This window comes from Octodon degus, unplaced genomic scaffold, assembly GCF_000260255.1.
Source record: "Octodon degus isolate 3935 unplaced genomic scaffold, OctDeg1.0 scaffold00241, whole genome shotgun sequence".
In the NCBI taxonomy this organism is placed as follows: Eukaryota; Metazoa; Chordata; class Mammalia; order Rodentia; family Octodontidae; genus Octodon; species Octodon degus.
The window spans coordinates 605,932-616,528 of record NW_004524817.1 but is presented as its reverse complement, the minus strand read 5'-3'; the positions used below and the strand labels follow the sequence as shown (position 1 = coordinate 616,528).

At 38.5% G+C, this 10,597-nt stretch overlaps 1 pseudogene; it reads right to left on the bottom strand.

Annotated features, from left to right (window-relative positions):
* Nucleotides 1–247: 247 nt before the first annotated feature.
* On the bottom strand, nt 248–1,538 carry LOC101593296 (annotated as a pseudogene).
* Between the last annotated feature and the right edge of the window lie 9,059 nt (nt 1,539–10,597).

Here is a 10,597-nt window from a genome sequence, read left to right as displayed (position 1 = left end):
TTAGCTGGTTTTTGCATCAGATACAAATGAATTTCTCTTTATTCCTTTACTTTTGTGGCACTATCTATGAAGCTTAAACATTTAACTTTCTTTCTTTCTTTTCTTCTTCTTCTTCTTCTTCTTCTTCTTCTTCTTCTTCTTCTTCTTCTTCTTCTTCTTCTTCTTCTTCTTCTTCTTTCTTTCCTTCTTTCTTTCTTTTTTACTGCCTCTTTGACCAGGTCTTTATTCAAAATAAGCTGTCCAATTTTTAGCACTTGTATAGGATTAGAGATTTTGAGACTTTATGAGCAGGCTTCTTTTCTTCAGCAGGTTTCTTTCCTGCTAATTTCTTGGGAGCTGCAGGCTTTTTTCCCAAAGTCTTCTTCAAGGGCTTCTTGGGACCAGCAGCCTTCTTTTCTTTCTTCTCTTCCACAGGCTTCTTGCTGGCATCCTCCTTCTCTTCCAATTTGGCTCCCCATGCAGCTGCTTTAGTCATAGAGATCTTGTGATTCCTGGCCTGGCAAAGAATGGTGTTCCAGCGCATGGTCTTTGCATATGGACTCAGCTTCAGCATGATTCTCAGGTCTTTCAGAGGATTCTTCTTCAGGACTGTGTGATGAATCATCTGTGTGGTGCTTGGAGGGCTCTTTGGACCTCCAGACTCTTCAAGATGCTGCTCAGATCTGTATCAGTCACCTTTTGCATAGGCAGGTTATAGTGACTTTTGAGGGTAGCAGTTTCCGCCAAGTGCTCTACAGCCCATCTAACTTCCAGAAAGCACTTTCAGTCCAGATGCAGAAGCGTTCCACATGCCCAACAGGAGCAAGTTTCAAAATATTCAGTTTGCTTACATTGAGCAGAGCAATGCCCTGGATATTTCTGAAGGCCTTGAAGATACCATTGTCTTCATTATAGATGATGCAAAGTCCCTTGTGCTGAATGGGACTTTTCTCGTCTTGCCCTTGCCAACTCTCATTCACTGAGAAGCATAGGCCTTTTTGATATCATTCCAGCCCATAAGTTTCTTCATAAGCAAAACTGTCTCCTTAGTCTTCTTGTAACCTTCAACTTTGTCTTCCACCACCAAAGGAAGTTCAGGAACTTCTCAATTGATGACCTATGGACATGACCAGCTCTGTCAAGGCTGAGGTGGCCAAGGCTGAGCAGATGGCATACTGATTCTGGGTTGTGTTCACTCTGTAGTGCCAATGGTGTCTGGTTTTGGTTAATACAAACATGCAGTTTCCTTGACACATTATTTCCAAAGGCACTCTGGCTAGAATGATGGGCCCCACTACCACGAACTCTGGGAATTTGATCCACAACCCTCCGAGTCCACCAAGACTCAGCACTGGTCTGATGACCTCCTAATTCGCTGACAGCATAAATCGGCTGACTTGTTTTTATGCAAATTGGTGGGAACAAAATTCATAATATCTGGTTAAATGGGAGCCTTGAACATAGCAGGCAAGGCCACATTTTTTGTCAGATGACCTCCCCCTTTCAGAGTACATGGATATCAGGGGATGAGCACAAGCCATGGCAGGGATAGGAGAAGGCCATGCTGCTAAGCATTTAACTTTCATGTTGCTTATGCATTCTGTGATTTATATAGGAATTGCAAATTTTCCATTTCACTGTTTAGAAAAAGGAAGTGAATCACATTTTAAAAGCATAGTGGTCAAATAGAAAGCAACTACTCATGATTTTCTTAAGACTCAATGAAAAAAAAATGGTCTCACAACAATTTGCCCCCTTTAAGCATCTTGTTAAAAAGCACAATGCAGAAAATTCAATTCTTTATTAACCTCTAGTTGAGTCATGCATAGAGAACTCAAATGTACAACTATATGGAGTACATTCAGGCACTAGAGAAATAGATCCAAAAGGATATTAGATACTTATAGAGCAGGAAAGATAGATAAAAGAATATTTATCAAGAAAATTGGCTCAAACCAGCAGGGAACAAGAGAAGCCCCAAGATATGTCAACCTTCTGCAAGCTACAGAACCAGGTAGACTCATTCCGATGTTACAACAATAAAATTTTAACAGATCAAATACTAGCAACCTAAACTTCTGGTCACAGAAATCTAGAGAACTGTGTCTCTGCTCCAGGAGAAAAAGCAAATTTACCTTTTTTCCCCCTCTTTTGTTCTGTCTAGGCCCCCTGACTGCTGGATGGAATCTGCTTAAGAATGCATCTTCCAAACTCAGCCCATCTAAACACTCATCAACCTCTTGCTGAAATGCTCAAACAGAAACACCCAGAAAGGATACTCTTCTAGCTCTCGAGATAATGCATAATGCACTCAAGTTGGTACCAAAAATTGATTATTTCATTACTTATGTTATCCATAATATGTATATAATAATGGAAGAAACCACATCTCTCTGAAAATTTGTTGTTTAAAGTCTCAGTTTCCACATTTTAGGGGGAAAACAATACATAATTACAATGCTGTTTTCAATTTTCCTCACTTGATTTTTCAAGATATCGTAGTGTATTATTAAATTCTAAAATTAAGATAAGTTATATCTGACATATTGCTATTTTAATGACTAATTTTATTTGCAAATTGCACAAGTACACCTCATTTAATTAAACAAAGAGAAATGTATTATAATACAAATGTATTACAATGTAGTTTGACTAGTTCAAAGAAACTATAGTTCAAAACATGGTAGATTGATAACAAATCCCATGAAAGTCTCAAATATTGCCTGGATGCTCTTCATAACATATTTCCTTTTTCTTTACTCTTTGACTCCATGCTTATATGAAATCACTGAAACTGTGATCAGTTGGTTTTAGTCACATGATGGAAACACAGCTATTGATGGTATTGGAGTATACAGTCTATGCCAGTAGAGAAAGAGTAGGTTCTTTCCACACCATGCTAAAATAACCAACTTTTAAAAAATCACAGAGACTGCCACTTGACTAAGTTTTGGTTAGGTAACACACAAAAGAGTATCAATTCCGGCCAAAAGACAGGGTTATTTCAGTTTCCTTGGTTTATCATAGGTTTAACATTTCCTTCTTTATAAATATTATCCTTGACTTGGCTGCCTGAACATCAGTCTCCATTATTTCTTCTCAAATATTGTTGCCAGTCATTAAATTTTGAGTAGGAATAAATCAAAGAGAAAGGTGTGAGAAAACTGGGTAACAATGTTTTTCATTTGAGCAATTAAGTTTCTTGCAATGTAGAATGTAGCAGCCTAAAAACTCATCCAAATCAATGTCTACTCAACCAACATAAATAGATAAATAGACAGAGAGATAAACCAACAGACAGACAGACAGACAGACAGAAAGATAGACAGATAATAGATACAAGATAAATGCATACATACATACACATATAGCTATATAGATACATAGATAAATATATGACAAAAGAGAACAAAAACAGAAAAGAAATGGTAAAATTATTCCAATAAACTTTCCAGGGGAAAAATACATTATAATACTTATTAGAAACGATGTTCATGATGCACATAAAAAGATCTTTAAATATATCAATGTGAAATTTCAGAACAGTAGGGATAAAAAGTATATATGAAAAATTTTAAAGATAAAAACCTGTTAAGCTTTGAAGGAATGACAATCAGTTCATGATTTTTTATTTTAATAATAATAACAATGTACAATAAAAAGAAATAATGTCTTCAGAAACTGATAAAAATTATTTCTTCATTAGAATCTTAAATGTAATCACAGTAAATTTCAAGAATAATGATATTATTTTCATAATGAAACTGACAAAATTAATGTCAACTATTCTTTCTTTAAAAATTTCATGAAGGTACTGTTTAACAAAGTAATGTTTCAGTTCAATCCCAGGTACCACATGCCATGCTGGGCCCTCCCCCAGGCATGCTGAGCCAGCAACCACGTCTGGGCATGGTGGCACATGCCCTTAATCCCAGCAGTGGGGAGGCTGAAAACAAGAGGTTCACTAAGAGTCTGAACTGTGTAGTAAGACTGTGTACCAAATACATTAAAAAAACATTTCAACTAAAGTTCAAGTGAAGAAACAATTTCTAGACCAGGAGACAAAAAGCAGAATGAATAACCAACCATATTAGTCATCTTTCCTGACTTTGAGACAAAATAACAGACAACTTAAAGGAGAGGTGTATTCTGATTCACAGTTTTGATGAAGTTAATCCATATTTAGCTGGCTCGAAGGCAAAAATTATCATTATCATGGTGCCTGGTACAGAGAGAGAGAGAGACAGAGAGAGAGAGAGAGAGAGAGAGAGAGAGAGAGAGATATGCAGGACAAGAATACATCATTCTAGGTCATTCCTCAGTAATCCATCTCAAAGAAGGCCCCCTCCTAACAGCATATTTAGGTAATGAACTCATCAATGGATGGATTCATTAATTAATATTATTGGCCCCTGCTGTAAACACTTTCCAAACACATAACACTTGTGATGAACATTATATATATATATATATATATATATATATATATATATATAAACTATAACAAAATAATCATGGCCATCTCTTCATGTAAAATACATCTAGTCTATCTCTAAGCATTGCCAAAGTCTTAAAAGTTTCAGAATTGCTGAAAATTATAAATTCATAATCTGTTGTGAGACTAAAAGCAAACTCTTAGTTATGAACCCCTGTGAAAATCAAAAAGAAATTTAAATACTTCCCACATAAAATGGTAAATATTCTTATTTCCAAAAGAAGAAATAACACTGTAGAAATGAATGGGGCCAAAGCAAAATAAAACCCTTAGTGGGAGCACTAAATTTTGTCACTTGATATTTAGCATCCAGGGCAGGTTGTGGTGCAATGTGAGCTCCAATTGTTGGGAGCAGTCCCACCCATGGCCTCACTGGCTGCAACAGGCTTAACTTCCCTCTTGGGCTGATTCTGCTCAGTACCTGCAGATTTCCTTATCAGATGTTCCACATTCCTGACATCTTCAAGTCTTGCACTCTCCACTTCACCTTTAGTTCTATTCTCATGGGTCACACAGAGCAGTGTATTATCTGGGTTCCAAGGCCTTCATCTGACATTTGGGTGGAATCATCCATGACCTCATTACACAGCATACCTAAGAGACCAGCACCACATAGATGGCACCAAGTTCTGGGAGGAACAGAAGTTCAGACCTCTGTTGGATGGTCAGCATTGCTGCCATGACCTCTGAGTCCCCAGATGACCAAAATCTGGGAAACACATCCTTAGGTAGCTCTCAATGAGCATGTCTCCCTGTGAGGCTCTTCTCAAAGACAAGCCTTTCAAAGATGCTTATCCTTTTACATCATTAAGCCAACAAACAGTAGAGTCTGCCCAATTCCTGACATACCTTTAGGCAGTCTTTTTATGATCCTGATCCAAGGTATTTGGTCTCTTTTTAATGCTAATATTTTTAACAAACCACGCTCTCCTAGGCCTCAACTCTATAGGTGCTTCCTTGCTGGTAAAATTGCAAACTTTCCAAAGCATTCTCCTCTGCTGTTTATGTTAATTTTCCTGAACTATAAGGCTAAAAGCAGCTAAAAGTGCCCTTGGCACAGTCTGAGTGGTGAGCTGGCTTGAAATAGCCTCCCCTATCAGTTAGTCCATCATTTTGTAGGAAATGGGAAAAATCTTCACAAGTTTTTTGCCAGAGTGCAGCAGACATGGTTTGTAGTCTAATTGCCAAAAGCCTTCACCCCTAACTAAAATCTCATGATTCTGGCACTTACTGTCTTCATTTCTGTCAACATTCTGACCTCCTTAACTCCAACCAAGAGCTCTCATAACTCTCTGCAGCAGATACCTTCAAACCTTGTCAAATGTCTCCCACCAATAGGTTCCAGTGATTTCTACTCATGGGAACAAAATATACAACATATGTAATATTAAAAAGGGAAAGTTCATTGAGTTCAGTTTCCAGTAGGTTCAGTCCAAAGTCAGATGTTTCCAGGGCAACAACAGCACAGCAGAAGGGCTTAGAAATACCAGTGGCTCTGTGTGTGGCAGCCAAGAAACAGAGAGAAGAAAGGAATCTGGCACAAGAACATTCCCTTCCAGGTCACTCCTCCAGTGACATACCTCCTCTGATCAGGTCTCCCAACAACACATTCAGCTATAAACTCATCAGTGAATTAATCCATTGGAAGTAGAGCAGCCCATGATTAAATCACCTTTCAAACACCTGAGATTTGAGGCATATTTTACATATAACTCTAGAACCAGGGATGACTTCTGTGTGGTACTCTGGGAGAGTTAGCCATCAAGACTGGAGGGTAAGGATAGACACTGTGGACGTCATATTTTGAAGAAAAGAATAGGACATAAACAGAATGAATTCTTGGAGAGAGAGTGTGGGAAAAAATACAGCAATATAATTTTAAGATCAATCTCCATTCTACCAGCAAAATGGAGTACAAAAATATTAGAAAAAGAGATTAAGCAGCAAGACAAAAACACTGAAATCTAAAACAGTGAGTTGTAATTTCAATGACCAAATGAGACCAGTAACAAAACTAAAATATTTAGACAGCCAATTTCTGAGAAACAATTATGAGGTTAGCCTCAAGATTGACCTCAGAAGTATATCCATAGTCCCTTTGTTGCAGGCAGCCGAGTTACATAGAAATAATATAAACAGTCAGACAGGGCCAGGGTCTCAAAGGAGATAATACAGAAGACAAGATATCTTACAACTGGGGGACAGACGGATGCTCCTGCTGTGAGCCAGACCTAAAGATCAAAGATCAAACAAATGCAGGCCTCCCTAAAGATTAGCATCCGGGATTGATCTTCACCCTGAGAAAGCTAGGAAGAGTCATTATATGATGGCTATCAGATGAAGTCCTGTTTTACACTCATGTCCATTTCCAATGTGACTCCCTTCCCCATTTGGTCGTGGGCTTAATCAATTTTACCTGAGCAATAGTGCTTGAATCCCATTGGTCGACCATAGTTTCATCCCATCCCACCTCTACCCAAGTGAGTTCCCATTTTCTCCACCTTAGCCCCACATGGTTTTACACTATAAAAGTCCCTGGAAGAGATAGTTTCCTGGGGATAACCCACTCAGGCCCCCCTCCTGTCCCTCTCCTGGACAGGAGTTTTCTTTCCCTCAATAAATATATTCTGCTCATATCCTTCATTTGTTCCTAAAATTCATTCTTTGGTTTTAGAGAACAGAAATTCGTGCAGGTCAGGACAGGAGGCCATTTTTCTCCTCTATCATTTGGAGGTTCCCTGTATCATTTGGAGGTCACCCACACAAGATCAGTTTTTCTCCCTGTATCACCTTCTCTGAGGAAACTATAATCTAGTAGAGAATCATGAATTAATGCATTTGAAATTGCATGCTATTTGTCATAATACTTTTGATAAGGGAAACTACATGCACAACAACATCTGACTGACAAACTGCCTGTGAAGCATTAGACTGTTAGAACTGGACAGACTTTCCTTTGTCAGCTAATGCACAGGTAGTTTCAAAGATCCTTCTCATTGGCTTACCGCATTTAATTTACACTACCCTAGGCATTGAGTAAAGGTTTGATGTGCCTTAAGTCTTTGGAACCAACCATTATGTACTTCCCAAATATGTTTTATTTTCCATTAAACGTAAGGTTTAATGGCTTTGCAAAACACAATTTTTCCAGCAGAGTCACCATCAATTTAATTCCTGAAGATCAATGATTCAGGAAATCAGTTTGTTTACCTTTAAGAACTAAGGTTTGGGGTTGGCCAGTTAGCTCAGTGGATTAAAGCATTTGCTTTACGCAGACACAGGGACCCTCGTTTGAATCCCCAGCATGCCTTGCCAGTCCTGCCCCGGGGCATACTGAGACTGTGATTGAGACTGGACAGGGTAGCACACACCTATAATTCCACCTCTTAGGATGCTGAAAAACAGGAGGATCGCAATGAGTCTGATCTGTGTAGTGAGACCCTATAGATCTTGTACTAAATACATTAAAAGAAAAGAAAAGAAAGTAAGGTTTTTCAGCAGCTGGGGAGCTAGCTTGGCAGTCTAAGTGCCTGCCTGACAAAGAACAAAGACTTGGGTTTGATCCACAGTACTGCATGTTGTACAAGCCCCAGAACCCCAGGAATGCCAAGTCAGCCACCAGTGCCAGGCATGGTGGCGCAAGCCTGTAATCCCTGCACTGGGGAGGCTGAGACAGGAAGATCACCACAAGTCCAAGCTGGGTGGTAAGACCTTGTACAACATACATACATAAATAGATAGATAGATAGATAGATAGATAGATAGATAGATAGATAAGAATTTTTTTTTTGAATGGGGATTGAACTCTTTCTTCTTTTCTTTTTTTTTGGAATTTTTTTTTTTAAAAGAAAGAAACTAAGATTTTCTGACATGTTTCATTTTGCCTTGCCCTACACTGGGGCCTTTTTAACTCCAGGATTTCAGAAAATTTTTTGCCATTACTATTGTCTTTTCCTTCTGTATGATGTAAGATGTCGGCATAAAGGGACACACAGGGAGTAAAACGTGAGTGGATATTTGAGAGTTTAAAACAAAGTGAGGACTAAGGTAAGGGAAAGAATTGCATGCATAAAGAAGAGAATACTGAAAATTATGAAGTGAGCTAGATGTTATGCTCCCCTCATCGGTAGTCACCTCTAGCTCTCCCTGATTCTCTTCTCCTGGGAGAGCCCTCAGCGGTCCATCACAACTCTGCTGATGATGGTGGAGCACGCAAAGCACTTCCTCTGTTTCGCTCTTGTATTGGGTAGCTCATATGGACTTTCACTGAAGCTCTCTATTCTCCACCCTCTTCTCCCAAAATTTCTCAAGGGTAACATCTTATCCCCAAATATAATCTGGGTTATAAGTTAACAACTTATCCATGGAAAATATTAAAGACTGTTGGAAATGACAGATATTAATGAGGGTTTTATAAACCTTTACTTTGAGATGCTCAAATAACGATCTTTGAGCTCACCAAAGACATTTGAGGAACTCATTTGAAAACTTCTTTTTACTACTTTCAGAAGCAAAAGAATTGAACTTCCCTTTTGCAGTTGATTGTCTTCAGACACACACACACACACACACACACACACACACACGAAGTTTTACTAACATTCTTTTTCCTGAGAACACTATCTACTGTGAGCAGTGCCAACAGCTGAAAACATTGGGCCTTCACTAGCACTATGAGAAGACAGCTCTCTCTCAGGGTCTGGCCAGATGCTCATTAAAATCCAACAAGTACCCACAAGGATGTGTTTTTCAGGGTCAGCACCACAGCTTTGGAAAGAAAAGAACCTCAGCCCAGTGTGGGAAGATTGACAAAGTCAAGCACCATGGTAATTGGGTCAAATTAACTCTTCAAACAGCAGCTCCACACACATGAACAGGTGCTGGCTGAGCATACTACTCAGGGTATCACAACTGAACTTCCTTCTGCTCTGTGCAACTTTCACTAGCGCCCAAACTCCACAGCACTCATTTCTCTTTCTATAGTCATTGTATCTTTGTGTCTCTCATCAGTGTCTTCCATACTTCTCCCTTTCTTTATTTGTTTAACTAACAGATGCTTTTCTTCTAAGAGATTCATCTCTACAGAATATCTTAGAAAATTTTCAACATGTTTACTTCTTTCCCAACTTCTAGATCCATAAGATGTCATAACTTTTTATGTTTAGACTACATATGGGGAAAAAAACCCAATTGTCTCATGTTATTGTCAAAAAAATGTATCACTAGCATAATACTCTCATTAAGCATAGTAGAAATCAAGAAGAGAGGAGTTAGGGGACTAAAAATAGTCCCAGTTTTTAAGAAGCTTAAAATTCATTTGGCTGTCACAAAGTATACTTTTATTAAACCTCACTATGCAGGAAAATGTTGCATTCTCTTAAAGTGTTGATGTATTTTCTGCTAGCAGCTATTGTATATTACAGGGTTTAGAATAGTTTCTTGTTGCCAGAATTACCAGCATCAAATCTAACATTCACAGATTATAATTACATAAACTCTAATTGCTTCCTTTCCTTTGTATAACCTTTAAATTATATGCTTATTACAAATAGATAGTTATTATTGCAAAGACAACTCTCCTTAAGCATTTTTGGACTGACACAAGATTTAAGCAACCAGATAAAATTTTTTAGCCCTGACTTTGAAAAAGATATGAAAGAAATGATCTTCAAACTTTTACATGATAAGAGGAGAATAAAAACATTCTAGTGGGGCCAACAAGATAACTCAGCACACTAAGCACCTACTTAGGCAAACTCAGGGATTAGAGTTAATCCCTGGTAGCATATTTCATGCTGGCCCAGACCCTGGGTAGGCTGAGCTGGTGATGGAGTCTGGGCATGGTGGTGCACACCTGTAATCCCAGTGCTAGGGAGCCTGAAAGCCGGAGGATCACCATAAGTCCAAGCTGCATAGTGAGACCCTGCACAAAATACACTTAAAAAAAAAACTCTAATATTTAATATGATGCTGGGTGATAGGAAACTGATATCACAGAATTTCAGGGAGTGGGATGAGGCTACAGTTACACAGTACATGTGGGCTTTTCAAAATGTTAAGAGTTGTGTAAAGAGAATCAGAAGATTCTGTGGGCCAGCAGTGAGTTAATTAGGGAAAATGCTT